We start from the raw sequence: 21,817 nt of genomic DNA, 5'->3' as shown, positions 1-21,817 counted from the left end.
ATTGTATTAATTAACTTATTTACACTATGCCATGTTGTGCTATAATATTAGACATATTTGCTATTTGCTTTAAAATTTCCATTATTATTATTGTATATTTTTATACACAAAACAGTAACTGATTTTTAAATGTAATTTTGAACAAACATAAAAGAAACCTAAGTAAACATATAGAGGTGTAGCCATAGGGGTTGCAAAGGTATCACCTTGGTGCCTTAGGGCAGTGGTCGGCAAGCCGCGGCTCGCGAGCCACATGCGGCTCTTTACACACTTTAATGCGGCTCTTCTGCAGGGCTCCAGATGCCATTAGCGACTAGACCCGCCGCCGCAGCTCTGCTCAATACAGCGGCGGGCACAGGAGATGATCGTTCTCAGCAGCGCAGGAGGAGTCTCTCCCTCCCCCCTGTGCTGCTGCTGCCCCCGCCGCTGCCAATAAGAAGAGGCAGGAGGAGGAGGGGAGGGGCTGTGGCCACTGCGCCACCAATGAAGAAAACTGACCTGTTAATACAAATACAGGAGGCGGGTGCCGGAATCAAATAGCCGGCACCCGACCTCTGTGACAGGGAGCTGCGATCCGCTGCAGTTGAGTTAACCCTTCAGGTGCGGTACCTGAGGGGTTAACTGCCGCTGATCGCAGCTCCCTGTCACAAAGGTCGGGTGCCGGCTATTTGATTCCGGCACCCGCCTCCTGTATTTGTATAAGAAACGTTGGTGGCACAGTGCCCCCCCCCCCCCAGTATAATAAACGTTGGTGGCACAGTGCCCCCCCCCCCAGTATAATAAACGTTGGTGGCACAGTGCGCCACCCCCCCCCCCCCCAGTATAATAAACGTTGGTGGCACAGTGCGCCCCCCCCCCCCCAGTATAATAAACGTTGGTGGCACAGTGCGCCCCCCCTCCCCCAGTATAATAAACGTTGGTGGCACAGTGGGAAGTGCCAATGAGGGTTAAAAATAATAAAAGAAAATTAACTCACCTCCTCCAGTTGATCAGGTAGCTGCCGGTCTCCTGTTCTTACTTCTTTCTAGTTTCTTCAGGACCTGTGGTGACGTCACTGAGCTCATCACATGGCCCATTACCATGGTGATGGATCATGTGATGAGCACAGTGATGTCACCACAGGTCCTGCGTCCTGAAGAAACTAGAAAGAAGTAAGAACAGGAGACGATCAATTGGAGGAGGTGAGTTAATTATTTTTTTATTTTTTAACCCTCATTGGCACTGCCCACTGCGCCACCAATGTTTATTATATTGAGGGGGGGCGCACTGCGCCACCAATGTTTATTATATTGGGGTGATGGGGGGGGCGCACTGCGCCACCAATGTTTATTATACTGGGGTGTTGGGGGGGCGCACTGCGCCACCAATGTTTATTATATTGGGGTGATGGGGGGGGCGCACTGCGCCACCAATGTTTATTATACTGGGGTGATGGGGGGGGCGCACTGCGCCACCAATGTTTATTATATTGAGGGGGGGCGCACTGCGCCACCAATGTTTATTATATTGGGGTGATGGGGGGGCGCACTGCGCCACCAATGTTTATTATATTGAGGGGGGGCGCACTGCGCCACCAATGTTTATTATATTGGGGTGATGGGGGGGGGCGCACTGCGCCACCAATGTTTATTATATTGAGGGGGGCGCACTGCACCACCAATGTTTATTATATTGGGGTGATGGGGGGGCGCACTGCGCCACCAATGTTTATTATATTGACCTTGTACTAAGCATTCTGTATTCAGAATGCTATTATTTTCCCTTATAACCATGTTATAAGGGAAAATAATACAGTGAATAGACTTTCATCCTAGGAACCATGCGTGAAAATCGCACTTGCTTGCGATTTTCACACAGCCCCATTAACTTCTATGGGGCCTGCGTTGCGCGAAAAACGCACAACAGAGCATGCTGCGATTTTCACGCAACGCACAAGTGATGTGTGAAAATCACCGCTCATGTGCACAGCCCCATAGAAGTGAATGGGTCCGGATTTAGTGCGGGTGCATTCCGGTATTTTGAATGCCGGATCCAGCACTAATACATTCCTATGGGGAAAAATGCCGGAGCCGGCATTCAGGCAAATCTTCATTTTTTTTCGCCGGAGATAAAACCGTAGCATGCTACGGTTTTATCTTTTGCCTGATCAGTCAAAATGACTGAACTGAAGACATCCTGATGCATCCTGAACGGATTACTCTCCATTCAGAATGCATGGGGATAAAACTGATCAGTTATTTTCCGGTATAGAGCCCCTGTGACGGAACTCAGTGCCGGAAATGAAAAACGCTAATGTGAAAGTACTTTAAAATATTAAGTTTAAATCCCCCCTTTCCCAATTTTACATATAAAATATATAAACAATAAATAAATAAACATATTACATAGCCTTTTTAGTCACCTTGTCACCCCAAAAAATAGCATAGGACTGTTCTATTATGGGCCGAATGTTTCATAAAATGCGAAATGCACACAGCTTTTTTTGTTGTTTTTTTTTTTTTGCACGGTATTGAGTATCACAATACTTTTTTATGGTGACGAAAGCGAATCAAAATTTTGGTTTCAAAACAACCCTACGCCGATCTGATCGGCGTAGCGTTGTCACGATGCCAAAATTTTGATTCAGTTTCGATTTGGCAACTAAAAATTTGATTTGGCTCCTAAATTTTTCAGTTCAGGAGCCAATGGCTACTTGGAATTTTTTTTTAGTCTGGAGCACTGTTCTGTGTGCCCGGCGCCCGCTCCCCTCCCTCCTCTCGGGGGCGGCAGCCTGCGGCTGTCCTGCCTACATGTGTGCCGTGTGGCGCTCAGGCCAAAGGAGGCGTCACTGACTGTCAGTGGGGCCGCGGCGGAGGGAGGCGAGGAGGCGGAGCTGCTCTGTCTGCTATGACCTGTAAAAGCTGCCCCTCCAGGCTGGCAGCAGAAGAACACAGTCACAGAGTAACACTGAGGCACGACTTGTTGGAACTTGGCCGACCCTGCTGGACTCTAGTCTGGACTCTGGAGAAGACACCTTAAGGCAGAGCCAGCTGAGATTGGAGCCAGGACCAGACCGACCCCACTCCAGCCAGACCCCAGTGATATATCAGGTACCGACTTCAACATTGTCCCTCATCATGTCACCCCCCCGATGGTGCAGACTCCAACATTGTCCCCCATTAGGGAGCATAATGGATGGGGGCTGACGGCTGTCATGGGGGGCATGATGGCTGACATGGGAGTAATGATGGATGGGTGCTGACGGCTGACATGGGCATGATGGATGGGGTGCTGACGGCTGACATGGGCATGATGGATGGGGTGCTGACATGGGGGGCTGACGGCTGACATAAGGTCATGATGGCTGACATGGGGGGCATGATGGATGGGGGCTGACGGCTGACATGGACATGATGGATGGAGTGCTGACATGGGGGGCTGATGGCTGACGGCTGACATGGGGTGCTGACGGCTGACATAGGGGCATGACGGCTGACATGGGGGGCATGATGGATGGGGGCTGACAGCTGACATGGGGATGATGGATGGGGTGCTGACGGCTGACATGGGGGGCATGATGGCTGACATGGGGGGCTGATGGCTGACATGGGGGGTAATGATGGATGGGGGCTGACATGGGCATGATGGGGTGCTGATGGCTGACATGGGCATGATAGATGGGGTGCTGACGGCTGACATGGGCATGATGGATGGGGTGCTGACATTGGGTGCTGACGGCTGACATAAGGTCATGATGGCTGACATGGGGGGCATGATGGATGGGGGCTGACGGCTGACATGGACATGATGGATGGAGTGCTGACATGGGGGGCTGATGGCTGACGGCTGACATGGGGTGCTGACGGCTGACATAGGGGCATGACGGCTGACATGGGGGGCATGATGGATGGGGGCTGACAGCTGACATGGGCATGATGGATGGGGTGCTGACGGCTGACATGGGGGGCATGATGGCTGACATGGGGGGCTGATGGCTGACATGGGGGGTAATGATGGATGGGGGCTGACATGGGCATGATGGGGTGCTGACGGCTGACATGGGCATGATGGATGGGGTGCTGACGGCTGACATGGGCATGATGGATGGGGTGCTGACGGCTGACATGGGCATGATGGATGGGGTGCTGACGGCTGACATGGGCATGATAGATGGGGTGCTGACATGGGGGGCTGACGGCTGACATAGGGGCATGACGGCTGACATGGGGGCATGATGGATGGGGGCTGACATGGGCATGATGGATGGGGTGCTGACTGCTGATATAGGGGGCTGATCTGAGGTATGATTAACATTGGGGGTCTGATTGGTGGTCTGACCTGAGGTATAATGGAAAATATTGTTTCTGATTATACTCCTCTAAAACCTATGTGCATCTTATAGGGCGAAAAGTACAGTCCTCAAACCAGATCGAAGATATCAGGACCACACAGAGGAGAAGCCAGCTGCTGCAGACAGAACCAGGACCAGGTGAGCTGCGGGCGGGGCGGTGGGAGAAGGGGGTCACCGAGATGTAGCTTCGCTTGTGTTGCCAAAAAATCCTTGCACAGGCTCTGGTCACGTCCACGTGACAGGGCCGGTGCAAAGAGTCCCACAGTACCCGACCTATGTGGATACTTGCATGCACAATATTCTCAATAAAAACTTATTGAAACTAAAAACAGTGTACCATCCTATGTATTTTCGGTTTTAAAAATGTGGCTCTCAAAATAAATTTCAATCGTGGTTTTGGCGAGATTTGGCTCAGTTGAAAAAAAAGGTTGCCCACCACTGCCTTAGGGGGAACAAAGGTCACATTGTCACTTAAAAAAAAAAAAAAAACTGTACTGTATTATAAATGGTATTTTTTTAGGTGGGGGCCCTGTTACAGATTTTGTATTGGGGCATATAAGCTTCTTTTTATACTGAATGAACTTATAGTATACTAAATATACAGCATACAATTTATGAACTATTAGTACATGAATTTAAGTAATTAACATTGCACAACACTCCCTTATTATTAAGAGATACAGTGCTCAGTATGTTTGTTATAATATGAAGCAATGGCAGTTAGTTTTGGGAAATGCATTAGTGTTGAGCGAATCGAGCTTCGTCTCCATACAGCATTCAAATGTATGGGCTCCGGCGAGGGAAATTCGTTATCACCGAAATCTTGCAGGATTTTAGGGAATAACTTCGGACTTCGATTTTAGAATTTGAAAACCATTTTCAAAGTTGGATCCAAAGTCGTACCAACCAGTAACAAAGCCGACTTCGGATTCCTGTTTTCAAATGGTTTTAAAGTTTAAAAAATGCCTAACTTATTCACCGAAGTCTTGTGAGACTTTGGTGATCACTAATTTCCCCTCACCAGAGGCCATACATTTTAATGCTGGACTCCGTACAGCATTAAAAAGCAGTTTTGAGCTAATCGACTTCGGATCTTGGATTCTCAATTGAAGCTCAATTTGCTCAATACTAGTGTGCATGTGTATGTTGGGGTCAAGAGAGATAACTGTCAGCTGAATAAGTCAGTCGGTTGAAATCAGGCTCGGACTGGCCAAAGGATGGATAGGCAGTGTACAGCATCTCAACAAGCCTATGTTCATTAAAAAACTGGATAGACTTTTATCAAAGTACCTAATTATTATAGATGCAATTGGGTTGCAGAGATGACTTCTAGGTAAGGAGTCAGGCTAGACTATATTCTCTGTTGCCAGTGACCTTCCCTCTTGAAGTAATTATCTTCTAGCACCTCTCAGCTCCCACTGCGTGAGCAGGTAGTGCTTGCATGTAGATTTACAGTGGTCCACCAAAATGAATTTTATTGGTGGGCCCTCAGCACCCGAGTCCAACACTGGTTGAAAGTGTATTTCCAACTTTATCCCAGGACTTGGATTCAAACTCCATAACAGACAATTATCTGCTCACGTAAAAGACTCCTTAGGCCTATTAAAATGCTATATTGCATGATCATAGATACTGAAAGTGATGCCATGTGGAGCAGATTAAAATAACTGCAATCCAGTCATGTTTTATCATTGAACTTAGTCTTTAACCCGGCAACAACAGCTGATCAGTAGCCAGATCAAGAGGGATCGACTACAGTGATCTATTGTTAATGACATGTTTTCCTGTATGATAATCTCCATCTATAGTTTACCACATCACAAAATATATAATACTTAATCATCCAATATGCATCATTCGGTTCCTGGATTTATTGGATTTTTTAAATTAAAATTTAAATTGGTTGCAATTTTGCAGTCTTGTGCTATTGCAGACTGATATTTGTGAGGACTATGAGCAAAAACTCCACAACTCAAAATATATTTTAGATAAGAATATAAAATTCTATTTGGCCCTGTTGCAGCATCTTTACCATGACTTCTTAGCAGTCACTATAATAATATAACATTTAACATAATTATAATTAACAACACTGTTGCCGTTCCTCTTTTTTGACTTTTTGATTAAAAGGTCTCGGGCTCTGACAAAGAGCCAGTGTTTGTGTGGCTCTGCTCTTGTTCCCTGGTTTTCTCTTAGTCTGTGTTCACCATCATGTTTTTTTTCCCTACATTTAAAGTACTCACATAGGGGGACTGACGATTAAAATGCAGCTTGATTTCCTCTGAGCAGGCCTCTCATAGATTTGGTGTATCCTCTTGTTGGTTGTGTGACAGACTAAAATCTACGACAGTTTCCTAGCTGCCATAGATTTCTGGTGTAAATGCAAAGAAATTTGCCAAATCTGCTGGCCCTGTATGATGTATACTTTAAATAGATGCCTCAGTCACCATAGGGTTCCATTGTAAGAAAAAAAAAAAAAGTATGTTAACATATACAGTTTTTGCTGGACTCTGTGGGAAGGAAAAAAACATAGTGTACTACTTTTTTCCATCTTTTTTTTTTTCCAACGTTCATGTTAAACATGACTTGAACAGCCCATAAAATATACTTATACTGTGGGTTTGCATGATTTTGGCCATAGTGCATATCTAAGTGCGTATATTGCGAAAACAATTAAAGACAGGTACTGATATGAAGTGTGAAAAGTCTCTGGAGTTCTGGGCAGCATTTTAGAATATATGAATGTTGGCACCATTTTAGAAACTAAAAATGGCTGAATTAAAAACTTTGACCATGCCTCCTCAACAATTTTAGCATTAACAGGAACATGTATATTGCAATAACATTAACATTTTTCAGACAGCACTGTATTGTGAAATGTGGAAGTTGTGCATTAGAGTTATGATCAGTGGGTATAATCTTATAACCATCATTTTTAATTCAGCGCACTTCAGTGAATGAACAATGATCCTATAGATTTTGATAAGAAGCATGGAGATGTCATAGCAATTTATCTTCAGAAGAAAGACAACATGCAAGTATACATACTATACCGTATATAGCAAACAATGTCTCGGTTTATCTATTCTAGCGTTCAGTGCAGAGTTTGTACATAAATTATTTTAAAAGATTCACTGCCAAGAATGAATCAACTAATCTGCTAAATGAATTTTAAAATCCATTCTCACTACGGTTGATAGCTGCAGACCCCCTCCTTGTGTTTGGTAATTCCCCCAATATTTTCTTCACACTTGTTTAAAATGGCTCCCACTTGGGTTCCCTATGAAGGCAAGCTTTCCCTTTCCTCCAGTATAGATCTGAAACATTGGCTTATCGCACAGCCTCATTCCATCTGCTGCCAGTGGGGGTTCGGATAATCACAGTCATTGCTATAGAGGACAAGCAGTCTGAGAGATGCAGATAGAAGTCATAATAATGAAGAAAAGGATTTCTTGTAGGGAGAATGACATAGCGAAACATAATCATACTTTAACAATTTCAAAGGCAAAGGAGCAAAGTAACCTTTTAACGTGCAGTCTGTCTCTTAATTATATTAATGCTACGATCAAAGCTACTATATAACCTTCAAAAAGCAGAGGGCAACAGGAGAAAAGGTGTAGTGATGTGTCTGCATCAAATCATCGAAATCCACTATATTAAAACTAATGCAACAATTTTGGAGGTGACTGTTTTACGTATACTGTTCCATAAAATGGTGGGCATAGGCAAGTTAGGATACAGTAGAACAGTTTATTAAAGGCAAAATAAACTGTATACTCATCAAGCAGCACATAAAGTACAACATAGGCATTGATTTCTTCAGCAGATGAAAACAATTTTAGCACTTTTGCTTAGACAAGTATCACATAGTCCATATCTTCACATAAGCATGATAGCATAGCTAGGTTCAACCTGTGAAGGTCACCAGAAGTAATTCTGAGCATGGCAGTGGTTTGTTTTCAGCAGAGCTTTTCTGTATCTCTGAACACACAGGCCCAGAATTGCTATTTCTAAAGATGGTGTAAGCTCAGTTAAGCCATCTAGACATGCACTGGGTTTATCACAGGGCCTCAGGCTGGATGATAAATGTGGTGGTAGGGATAAATATTTTTGTTTAACTCTATACCAACTATTGGTTGACTTACTTTGATGTAGAATTTTAGACCAGGATAATGGTGAAATCTTGACACAAAATTGACCATCTTAGGCCATGCCACTTTTCCTGTGAAGCTATGCACCTATCTGCTGAGCCCCACTCCTTGCCGAGCAAGGCGTAAAAAAGTGTAGAAACCCTAGTTGTGCTAAATTGGGGTAAAAACCCGGAGTGTAGTATGACAGTGGCCATTCCATCCAGTTTCTGCAGCCACTCCCAGATTAATACACTTAGCAACTTAAATGTTGCTCAGTGCCCAAATCCTTCCAAGATTTACACCAAACGGTAGCAGCCTCAGTGGCAAGTACTTACCATCTAGCATTTTCTTTGCTCACTTTTTATAGCTGGTATTTAGAATGTGACCATGTGTTTCCAAGGTTATGTACCCACTCATATTGTTACTCCGCTTCAGTACATTTAAATGCAGGCAACTTTATTCAGGCAAATTTAAATACAGGTGAATTTATTCAGTGGATTGGATACAAGTGAATTTAGTTACCACACAAAGTAGCATAGAAAAGATGTGTATATTTCAGTAACACATATGACAATTGTATTTTCACATATCTAAGAAGATCAACTTTTTCATACAGTTAGCCTAAATGAACTACTGAATACAACTGTACTCACTTTTTTACAGTTTTTTCTCTGCACAATGGGGCTCCTAGTCACCTGCTGTAAAAGGAACTGCTGCAGTGCTCCACTCAGCAGTTAGTTGACTAGGATCGCCTCTGTGCAGATAAAAGTGGTTTTCTGAGATAATAAATTTATGTAAAGGGTCTTTGCATGGATATTTATTTATTTTACTCACTTATATCGCGCTGATGTATTCCACAGTGTTTTACAGACATTAGCATCATACTGTCCCCAGTGGGGCTCACAATCTAATTCCCTATCAGTATGTCTTGGGAGGAAAGTGGTGTACTCAGAGGAAACCCATGCATGTTCGATTTTGAACCTAGGATCCCAGAGCTGCAAGGCACCAGTGTGGGTTCCACCCCTTCAATCTCCCAGTGCTTCTTAGCACTGCTGCTTCAGTCTTCCCCACTGGGCTTTGTTTATATAGCTGCAGAAATGATGTGCCAGTATACCATATGTTACTGCTGTAGCAAATCATTGGCCTCAGTGGTGGCACAAGACTGTTGAGACCAGTGATTGACTGCAGGAGTCATGTGAGGTATATGAAGGTATATGTCATCACTGAAGCCGAGTATACAAAGACTGAAGGGGAAGAAATGAGCAGGGATTAAATGGGTGAGTGTAGCTTCTTTACTTGTTTTTAGCAGGCTATGTACACCTTTGGGGCATTTTTTTTTATTATTGTATTGTACTCATTTTGAGCTAAAAATATATATTTTTTTTTAATTGGTCTTTATTACAAACATGGAACCCTTTTTTCTGTACAGGGCTGAGATGTTCTAACAGAGGAATCTGAAGTTTCTCTATGCTCAGGCAGCCAGCTAATCTGGCGGCTCCTTATCTCTGCTATAATTATAAACAGTCATTATAGCTAAATTCTTATCTTACTGATAAGAATGTGGCTTAAATAAGTGTTTATGACCTATTAGTAAATTAAAGATAAAGATTACTAGTGAAAGTAAAAAGTAAAATTCACACAGCTAAACAAACACTTTTTTAACAGAACGACTCTACTCTACACCAATGCCTCATTCAACATCCAGCATGGAGGCAGGGCGGAGTGCTGGTTGCAGAGTGCTATTGCATTTGGGTTTTTCTTTGTATATGTATTTCGCCATAGCGATGTGCACCTGCATACAGGGTTGTGTTGACTGAACCCCCCACATTTTTCGTTTGTAGTATATATTGGAGGCGTGGCGATCTCCATGCAGTCATGCACACCTGACCAGTTAATCTGCCCTGGAGGCTGGTTTTAAAGTCAGTATAAAACTGAGTCTACTTCTACAGGGCCTACCAGTAGCCATTTGGCTCCAGGAGAAGTATATAGTGGGCTCAGCATGCATGTTGGTACTTGCATCCCTGGATCCGATGAAAGCTGTAACGGCACCAGACGGGGTTAAAAGCAGAGTGTGCCTGGCGTTCATGCTGTACCTGCGCTCCCTGGACTTTGTGTGGCTGTCATGGCCCATAAACAGGTAGGAACTAGTGTTAGGGACCACTTTTAGAGGCGACCTTGACGTGGTGAGTGGCTTATTACGCTTTGGCCAAAATGTACACCAATGCCTCATTCAACATCCAGCATAGAGGCAGGGCGGAGTGCTGGTTGCAGAGTGCTATTGCATATGTGTTTTTCTTTGTATATGTATTTCGCCATAGCGATGTGCACCTGCATACAGGGTTGTGCTGACTGAACCCCCCACATAAATATGTCAATAACAGGATTTACATCCTGTTTAGATAATATAAATATACTGAAGAAATGCTTATTGGAGGGAAAGGAATAGACTGAAAGGAGATCATGAACGTGAGACAACCCCTTTAAGCAACAGGTTCAGCATTCTGCAAAAATTAATTGTAAACTACATATTTAAAGCAGTTTTTTTTCTAATACAGCGTTTCAAATGAGCCGTATAAACTGGAGTAGCATATCTAGACAAAAGTGTTGGGTTTAAAGATACAACAAATGTATCAAACAACATATACTGTTTGACAAATTTGGTGCAAAGTATGCCAATGCACACTCAAGCAAAACTGACTGAAATTATCCTCAGAGTCATGACAAATTCACCCCATACTGTATACTGTAGTTAAATGATAAGAATATGTCTACATCCACTACTAGGGGGCATAGAAGCTTATTGTATATGTCATACAGTAAACTGAATAATAACTTGGTATGTGATAAATTGATACGGCAACACTAGTAGTGACTGAATGTTGTCTTCTAATTCCACAGCTATTCAGGCCATTAAGAGTTCTTTAACAGAGGGAAAAAAATAATACACCTCTACCTTCTAGAAAGATCTGTAAAAAAATAATACAGAACCATATAGGGGAAAAAATGCCACTTCCAAAAACAACATAACATTTAAATCCTCTACTTATATATCAAATCAAATGTTCAAATCTGGTTTATACTGAAAAAAAAATGAACAAAATTTTAGTATTTTCAGAGTATGACAATGTTTTAAAATGAAAGCAAGATGAAACAACAATAAAAGTATGAAAGTGTTGTACCTATTTTGCTATTGATCTCAGGAATAGTTGAAGCTTGATACAAAATAAAAAAAAGCTCATTGTTATTACATAAATGCCCTTTAGTTTGAACACAGTAATAGAGAACTAAATCATGTATGCCTTGTAAAAATTTGTTCATTATCTTAGATCTATGGCGCTTATTGATGCTAAGGTTTTGGTTTTTAAATCAACTTAACACATCTGATTCATGTTACATTGACTAATGTGACACCCTTTATTTGCTGAAATAAAAGAGCACTTTTATAAATGGAATTGTCTAATGAATGTACTAATGAATTCACTTATGAACTGACTTCAAGTATTAATCATGACACATTAGCACACCTTTAGAGTATGTTCCCAATAATTACAATGAATGATTCTTCTACTAAACATATATTACTTTGTACAACCATTCTATATTTTTTTCAAAACCAAGGTGTACATAAAATGAAAAGGCTCTATATTTTTCGAATTTTTATTTTATAGCCACTTATACTGTCAAGGATTAACTGTGCTTACTAAAATATGAATGTACTTTGCAATTATTTTGCATATCATATCCATATTGTTTATGTAATAAAGCTAGGGCTAGAGCTGTAAATATGCAGACTTTTCTAAAATAGATATTTATTTGGGCAAAGCTAAAAAAGATTTGTAAAATGTGTTTATTAAAATTATACAAATAAATAAATGTTACTTTAATTTAAAGGTTATGGGCACCAGACTTGGAAAGATTATTTTTCGTAGGTTAGTGGTTACATTGAGTTAAAAAAGATGGATTAAGTTTTTGCCAAAAAACTATCAAATTCCTAGGTTGAATGTGAAGTATGTTGATGCATAGCTAATTTTTCATGCTTCTTCAGAAATGTTAAATCCAAAATCCGGATGGGCGACTCAAGCACATTCATCACAGACTTGTTCCAAATCCAGTACTGTGTTTTTTCCCGTTGTGTGACTATTGTTGTTGTTCTTTTGGAAGGTGAATTTTGCTCTATGCATCATTCATAGATCCTGACAACTTTCTTAGTTCCTGCAGCTACCAAACTTCCCTAATGTATAATGCTGAATATATTATGCTTTACAATAGTAATATATTGGAGAGGTGATGAGTAGTGCCTTGCTTTCTCCAGACAAGATGTTAGGTATTTAGGCCAAGACTTCAATCTTTGTTTTTTATCAGACCAAAGAATTTTTAATCTTGTGATCTGAAAGTTTTTGGGTGTCTTAACTGTAAGTCAGCTGTCATGCACTTTTTACTAAGGAGTGGCTTTGTATGGCCACTAAAAGCTAATCAGAGGAATGCTACAGAGATTCTCCCATTTGCAAACAGAACTCTGAAGCTCTGTTACCCTAAGTTCACACCTGAGCGTTTTACAGCGCATTCAAACGCGCTGTAAAACGCATAACCGATGCAAACCAATGCTTCCCTATGGGACTGGTTCACATTTTCGCGTTTTACAGCGCTGAAAAACGCCCGACGCATAAACAAGTTCTTGAGTAGGGATGAGCGAACCCGAACTGTATAGTCCGGGTTCGTACCGAATTTTAGGGTGTCCGTGACACGGACCCGAACCCGAACATTTTCGTAAAAGTCTGGGTTCGGCGTTCGGCGCTTTCTTGGCGCTTTTTGAAAGGCTGCAAAGCAGCCAATCAACAAGCATCATACTACTTGCCCCAAGAGGCCATCACAGCCTTGCCTACTATTGGCATGGCTGTGATTGGCCAGTGCAGCATGTGACTCAGCCTCTATATAAGCTTGGGTCACGTAGCGCTGCACGTCACTCTGCTGATACAAGTGTAGGGAGAGGTTGCAGCTGTGACGTTAGGGCGAGATTAGGCTGTCATTAACTACTCCAAAAGACTTCATTCAGTGATCGATCTACAGCTGTGGATCATTGAACTGCTGCTATTCAATTTCTCAGTGTTTTTAGGGTGCCCAGAGCGTTTTTCAGTCACTTTTTTCTGGGGTGATCGGCGGCCATTTTGTGGCTTGCTTGTGCGCCAGCACAAGCTGCCACCAAGTACATTTAACCATCAATAGTGTGGTTATTTTTTGCTATATCCTACATCAGGGTCAAGCTTTCATCAAGTGCATTTAACCATCAATAGTGTGGTTATTTTTTGGCCATATACTACATCAGGGGCAATCTGAGCTTGTGTCACCCAAGTGCATTTAACCATCAATAGTGTGGTTATTTTTTGCTATATCCTACATCAGGGTCAAGCTTTCATCAAGTGCATTTAACCATCAATAGTGTGGTTATTTATTGGCCATATACTACATCAGGGGCAAGCTGACCTTGTCACCCAAGTGCATTTAACCATCAATAGTGTGGTTATTTTTTGCTATATCCTACATCAGGGTCAAGCTTTCATCAAGTGCATTTAACCATCAATAGTGTGGTTATTTTTTGGCCATATACTACATCAGGGGCAATTTGAGCCTGTCACAAAGTGCATTTAACCATCAATAGTGTGGTTATTTTTTGGCCATATACTACATCAGGGGCAAGTTGAGCCTGTCACCCAGCGCCTAAAAAATAGGCCTCACATTCATATTAATCCAAATCTGTCATTACTGCTTTAGCTGGTCAAGTTATTTTAAGTGACCGTCAAAGCACAGTTTTTGTTCTGGGTTGAAAAACAATTCCCAAATTTGCAATTCTCAAAATTAGTGGTTTCTGCTGTATCAGGCCTACTTTAAATCTATCCCTAAAAGGGTATATTAGATTCAAGGTGCTGATAGGGTAATTCTCAAGAACTTCACACACACGCTACAGTGCAGATCCAAGTCAATATCTGTCCGTAAACGTATACCTGTCACCCAGCGCTTAAATAATAGGCCTCAAATTTATATTCAGCTAAATCTGTCATTACTGGTGTGCCTGTATTAGTGTAATACGGTACCTAAATAGATAGCCAGATAGTGTTAGGTGTCTGTAAAAAAAGGCCTGAATTTTAATTCAATACATTGGCCCGAATAATATTTTTCTTATTGTGGTGAACGGTAACAATGAGGAAAACATCTAGTAAGGGACGCGGACGCGGACATGGTAGTGGTGGTGTTAGTGTACCCTCTGGTGCTGGGAGAGGACGTGGCCGTTCTGCCACAGCCACACGTCCTAGTGAACCAACTACCTCAGGTCCCAGTAGCCAGCAGAATTTACAGCAATATTTTGTGGGGCCCAATGCCGTTCTAAGGATGGTAAGGCCTGAGCAGGTACAGGCATTAGTCAATTGGGTGTCCGACAGTGGATCCAGCTCGTTCACATTATCTCCCACCCAGTCTTCTGCAGAAAGCGCACAGATGGCGCATGAAAACCAAGCCCATCAGTCTGTCACATCACCCCCATGCATATCAGGGAAACTGTCTGAGCCTCAAGTTATGCAGCAGTCTCTTATGCTGTTTGAAGACTCTGCTGGCAGGGTTTCCCAAGGGCATCCACCTAGGCCTTCCCCAGGGGTGGAAGAGATAGAATGCACTAACGCACAACCACTTATGTTTCCTGATGATGAGGACATGGGAATACCACCTCAGCACGTCTCTGATGATGACGAAACACAGGTGCCAACTGCTGCGTCTTTCTGCAGTGTGCAGACTGAACACGAGGTCAGGGATCAAGACTGGGTGGAAGACGATTCAGGGGACGATGAGGTCCTAGACCCCACATGGAATGAAGGTCGTGCCACTGACTTTCAGAATTCGGAGGAAGAGGCAGTGGTGAGACCGAGCCAACAGCGTAGCAAAAGACAAAGAGGGAGCAGTGGGCAAAAGCAGAACACCCGCCGCTAAGAGACTCCGCCTGAAACTGACCGCCGCCATCTGGGACCAAAGGCAGCTTCAAGGAGTTCCCTGGAATTGCACTTCTTCAAACAATGTGCTGACGACAAGACCCGAGTGGTTTGCACGCTGTGCCATCAGAGCCCGAAGCGAGTCATTAACGTTCTGAACCTTAGCACAACCTGCATGACCAGGCACCTGCATGCAAAGCATGAACTGCAGTGGAGTAAACACCTTAAAAACAAGGAAGTCACTCAGGCTCCCCCTGCTACCTCTTCTGCTGCTGCCGCCTCGGCCTCTTCTGCTGCTGCCGCCGCCTTGGCCTCTTCCTCCGCCTCTCGAGGAACGTTGGCACCTGCCGCCCAGCAAACATGGGATGTACCACCAACACCACCACCTGCGTCACCAAGCATCCCAACCATGTCACACGGCAGCGTTCAGCTCTCCATTTCACAAACATTTGAGAGAAAGCGTAAATTCCCACCTAGCCACCCTCGATCCCTGGCCCTGAATGCCAGCATTTCTAAACTACTGGCCTATGAAATGCTGTCATTTAGGCTGGTGGACACAGAGAGCTTCAAACAGCTCATGTCGCTTGCTGTCCCACAGTATGTTGTTCCCAGCCAGCACTACTTCTCCAAGAGAGCCGTGCCTTTCCTGCACAACCAAGTATCCAATAAAATCAAGTGTGCACTGCGCAACGCCATCTGTGGCAAGGTCCACCTAACCACAGATACGTGGACCAGTAAGCACGGCCAGGGACGCTATATCTCCCTAACTGCACACTGTGTAAATGTAGTGGCGGCTGGGCCCCTGGCGGAGAGCTGTTTGGCCCACGTCCTTCCGCCGCCAAGGATCGCAGGGCAACATTCTTTGCCTCCTATCTCCTCCTCCTCCTACTCAGCTTCCTCCTCCTCTTCTTCCACCTGCTCATCCAGTCAGCCACACACCTTCACCACCAACTTCAGCACAGCCCGGGGTAAACGTCAGCAGGCCGTTCTGAAACTCATATGTTTGGGGGACAGGCCCCACACCGCACAGGAGTTGTGGGGGGGTATAGAACAACAGACCAACGAGTGGTTGCTGCCGGTGAGCCTCAAGCCCGGCCTGGTGGTGTGCGATAATGGGCGTTGCAGCTCTGGGACTAGCCGGTTTGATGCACATCCCTTGCCTGGCGCATGTGCTGAATTTGGTGGTGCAGAAGTTCATTCACAACTACCCCGACATGTCAGAGCTGCTGCATAAAGTGCGGGCCGTCTGTTCGCGCTTCCGGCGTTCACATCCTGCCGCTGCTCGCCTGTCTGCGCTACAGCGTAACTTCGGCCTTCCCGCTCACCGCCTCATATGCGACGTGCACACCAGGTGGAACTCCACCTTGCACATGCTGGAAAAACTGTGCAAGCAGCAGCAGGCCATAGTGGAGTTTCAGCTGCAGCACGCACGGGTCTGTCGCTCTGCGGAACAGCACCACTTCACCACCAATGACTGGGCCTCCATGCGAGACCTGTGTGCCCTGTTGCGCTGTTTCGAGTACTCCACCAACATGGCCAGTGGCGATGACGCCGTTATCAGCGTTACAATACCACTTCTATGTCTCCTTGAGAAAACACTTAGGGCGATGATGGAACAGGAGGAGGCACAGGAGGAAGAGGGGTCATTTTTAGCACTTTCAGGCCAGTCTCTTCGAAGTGACTCAGAGGGAGGTTTTTTGCAACAGCAGAGGCCAGGTACAAATGTGGCCAGACAGGGCCCACTACTGTAGGACGAGGAGGACGAGGATGAGGAGGAGGTGGAGGAGGGTGAGGATGAAGCAGGTTCACAGCGGGCTGGCAGCCAACGCAGCTCGGGCCCATCACTGGTGCGCGGCTGGGGGGAAACGCAGGACGATGACGATACGCCTCCCACAGAGGACAGCTTGTCCTTACCTCTGGGCAGCCTGGCACACATGAGCGACTACATGCTGCAGTGCCTGCGCAACGACAGCAGAGTTGCCTACATTTTAACGTGTGCGGACTACTGGGTTGCCACCCTGCTGGATCCACGGTACAAAGACAATGTGCCCACCTTACTTCATGCACTGGAGAGTGATAGTAAGATGCGCGAGTACAAGCGCACGTTGGTAGACGCGCTACTGAGAGCATTCCCAAATGTCACAGGGGAACAAGTGGAACCCCAAAGCGAAGGCAGAGGAGGAGCAAGAGGTCGACAACGCAGCTGTGTCACGGCCAGCTCCTCTGAGGGCAGGGTTAGCATGGCAGAGATGTGGAAAAGTTTTGTCACCACGCCCCAGCTAACTGCACCACCAGCTGATATGGAACGTTTTAGCAGGAGGCAACATTTCAATAACATGGTGGAACAGTACCTGTGCACACCCCTCCACGTACTGACTGATGGTTCGGCCCCATTCAACTTCTGGGTCTCCAAATTGTCCACGTGGCCAGAGCTAACCTTTTATGCCTTGGAGGTGCTGGCCTGGCCGGCGGCCAGCGTTTTGTCTGAACGTGTATTCAGCACGGCAGGGGGCGTCATTACAGACAAACGCAGCCGCCTGTCTACAGCCAATGTGGACAAGCTGACATTCATAAAAATGAACCAGGCATGGATCCCACAGTACCTTTCCATCCCTTGTGCAGATTAGACATTAACTACCTCCCCTTAACAATATATTATTGTACTCTAGGGCACTTCCTCATTCAATCCTATTTTTATTTTCATTTCACCATTATATTGCGGGGCAACCCAAAGTTGAATGAACCTCTCCTCTGTCTGGGTGCCGGGGCCTAAAAATATCTGACAGTGGCCTGTTCCAGTGGTGGGTGACATGAAGCCTGATTCTCTGCTATGACATGAAGAATGATTCTCTGCTGACATGAAGCCTGAATCTCTGTTATGGGACCTCTCTCCTCTGCCTGGGTGCCTGGGCCTAAATATGTGACAGTGGCCTGTGACAGTGGTGGGTGACGTGAAGCCTGATTCTCTGCTATGACATGAAGACTGATTCTCTGCTGACATGAAGCCTGAATCTCTGTTATGGGACCTCTCTCCTCTGCCTGGGTGCCTGGGCCTAAATATATGACAATGGACTGTTCCAGTGGTGGGTGACGTGAAGCCTGATTCTCTGCTATGACATGCAGACTGATTCTCTGCTGACATGAAGCCAGATTCTTTGTTACGGGACCTCTCCTCTGCCTGGGTGCCTGGGCCTAAATATCTGACAATGGACTGTTCCAGTGTTGGGTGACGTAAAGCCTTATTCTCTGCTATGACATGCAGACTGATTCTCTGCTGACATGAAGCCAGATTCTCTGTTACGGGACCTCTCTCCTCTGTCTGGGTGCCTGGGCCTAAATATCTGACAATGGACTGTTCCAGTGTTGGGTGACGTGAAGCCTGATTCTCTGCTATGACATGCAGACTGATTCTCTGTTACGGGACCTCTCTCCTCTGCCTGGGTGCCTAGGCCTAAATATCTGACAATGGACTGTTCCAGTGTTGGGTGACGTAAAGCATGATTCTCTGCTAGTACATGCAGACTGATTCTCTGCTGACATGAAGCCTGAATCTCTGTTATGGGACCTCTCTCCTCTGTCTGGGTGCCGGGGCCTAAAAATATCTGACAGTGGCCTGTTCCAGTGGTGGGTGACGCGAAGCCTGATTCTCTGCTATGACATGAAGACTGATTCTGTGCTGACATGAAGCCAGATTCTCTGTTTCGGGACCTCTCTCCTCTGCCTGGGTGCCTGGGCCTAAATATCTGACAATGGACTGTTCCAGTGGTGGGTGACGTGAAGCCTGATTCTCTGCTATGACATGAAGACTTATTCTCTGCTGACATGAAGCCAGTTTCTCTGTTACGGGACCTCTCTCCTCTGCCTGGGTGCCTGGGCCTAAATATCTGACAATGGACTGTTCCAGTGTTGGGTGACGTAAAGCATGATTCTCTGCTAGGACATGCAGACTGATTCTCTGCTGACATGAAGCCAGATTCTCTGTTACGGGACCTTTCTCCTCTGCCTGGGTGCCTGGGCCTAAATATCTGACAATGGACTGTTCCAGTGTTGGGTGACGTAAAGCATGATTCTCTGCTATGACATGCAGACTGATTCTCTGCTGACATGAAGCCAGATTCTCTGTTACGGGACCTCTCTCCTCTGCCTGGGTGCCGGGGCCTAAATATATGACAATGGACTGTTACAGTGGTGGGTGACGTGAAGCCAGATTCTCTGCTATGGCATGAAGGGACTGATTCTCTGCTGACGTGAAGCCAGATTCTCTGCTATGAGACCTCTCTCCAATTGATATTGGTTAATTTTTATTTATTTTATTTTTATTTTAATTCATTTCCCTATCCACATTTGTTTGCAGGGGATTTACCTACATGTTGCTGCCTTTTGCAGCCCTCTAGCTCTTTCCTGGGCTGTTTTACAGCCTTTTTAGTGCCGAAAAGTTCGGGTCCCCATTGACTTCAATGGGGTTCGGGTTCGGGACGAAGTTCGGGTCGGGTTCGGAACTTCTCGAACCCGAACATCCAGGTGTTCGCTCAACTCTATTTAGAAATAGAAAACAGAAATTTGGCACGTGCGTATGTATTTACCCCCTTTGTTAGGAAGCCCATAAAAAGCTTTGGTGCAACCAATTACCTTCAGAAGTCACATAATTAGTGAAATGATGTCCACCTGTTTGCAATGTAAGTGTCACATGATCTTTCATTACATATACACACCTTTTTTGAAAGGCCCCAGAGGCTGCAACACCTTAAGCAATCACTGCCATGAAGACCAAGGAACTCTCCAACAAGTAGGGGACAAGTCAGGGTTAGGTATTAAAAAAATATCCAAATCTTTGATGATCCCCAGGAGCACTATGAAATCTATCGTAACCAAATGAAAAGAACATGGCACAACAGCAAACCTGCCAAGAGATGGCCACCCAGCAAAACTCACAGACCAGGCAAAGAAGGCATTAATCAGAGAGGCAGCACAGAGACCTAAGGTAACCCTGGAGGAGCTGCAGAGTTCCACAGCAGAGACTGGAGTATCTGTACATAGGACGACAATAAGCCGTACGCTCCATAGAGTTGGGCTTTATGGCAGAGTGGCCAGAAAAAAAGCCATTACTTTCAGTTAAAAACAAAAAGGCACATTGTGAGTTTACGAAAAGGCATGTGGGAGACTCCCAAAATGTATGGAGGAAGGTGCTCTGGTCTGATGAGACTAAAATTGAACTTTTAGGCCATCAAAGAAAACACTATGTCTGGCGCAAACCCAACACTTCACATCACCCAAAGAACACCATCCCCACAGTGAGACATGGTGGTGGCAGCATCATGCTGTGGGGATGTTTTTCAGCTGCCGGGACTGGGAAACTGGTCAGAGTTGAGGGAAAGATGGATGGTGATAAATACAGGATATTCTTGAGCAAAACCTATACCACTCTGTGCGTGATTTGAGGCTAGGACGGAGGTTCACCTTCCAGCAGGACAATGACCCCAAACACAATGCTAAAGCAACACTTAAGTGGTTTAAGGGGAAACATAAATGTGTTGGACTGGCCTAGTCAAAGCCCAGATCTCAATCCAATACAAAATCTGTGGTCAGACTTAAAGATTGCTGTTCACAAGCGCAAACCATCCAACTTGAAGGAGCTGGAGCAGTTTGCAAGGCGGAATGGGCAAAAATCTCAGTAGTAAGATGTGGCAAGCTCATAGAGACTTATCCAAAGCGACTTGGGGCTGTGATTGCCGCAAAAGGTGGATCTACAAAGTATTGACTTTAGGGGGGAATAGTTATGCACATTGACTTTTTCTGTTATTTGTCCTATTTATTGTTTGCTTAACAATAAAAATAAATAAAAAAAAAACATCTTCAACGTTGTGGGCATGTTCTGTAAATTAAATAATGCAAATCCTCAAACAATTCATGTTAATTCCAGGTTGTGAGGCACCAAAACATGAAAAAAGTCAAGGGGGTGGGGTGAATACTTTTGCAAGGCACTGTATGTGTGCTGAATTAAAATGCTGTACAACTCAGATTTTGAGTGGAGCCATGTATTATACATGAGACCTTGTAAAATATGTTTATGCTATGAGCTTCAACATAGTTCAGTGCTTAAATATTTGCATATATGCAAACAGTTAAGGGTTACCCTAATACCACCTTCAGATTTGTTACAAGGAACTTAACTTCTTGCTCAATCACTAAATAAATGTTATTTTAGAGAGAATCTATGGCTGTAAAAATTTGGAGTACCTGCAGTTAAAAGTCAATCATGGACAGACCATATTATCATCCAGATTTTCCATCTGTTTTGTAGCCATGAGCTCTGTTGCATGGGCATTTTAATTGCTCTTTATTCTTGTGTAATCATTTTATGATGGGTTTATTGTCACATCTTC

Source organism: Bufo bufo, chromosome 2 (genome assembly GCF_905171765.1).
Source record: "Bufo bufo chromosome 2, aBufBuf1.1, whole genome shotgun sequence".
NCBI classification, from domain to species: Eukaryota; Metazoa; Chordata; class Amphibia; order Anura; family Bufonidae; genus Bufo; species Bufo bufo.
Note: the sequence above shows the minus strand (reverse complement) of the source record.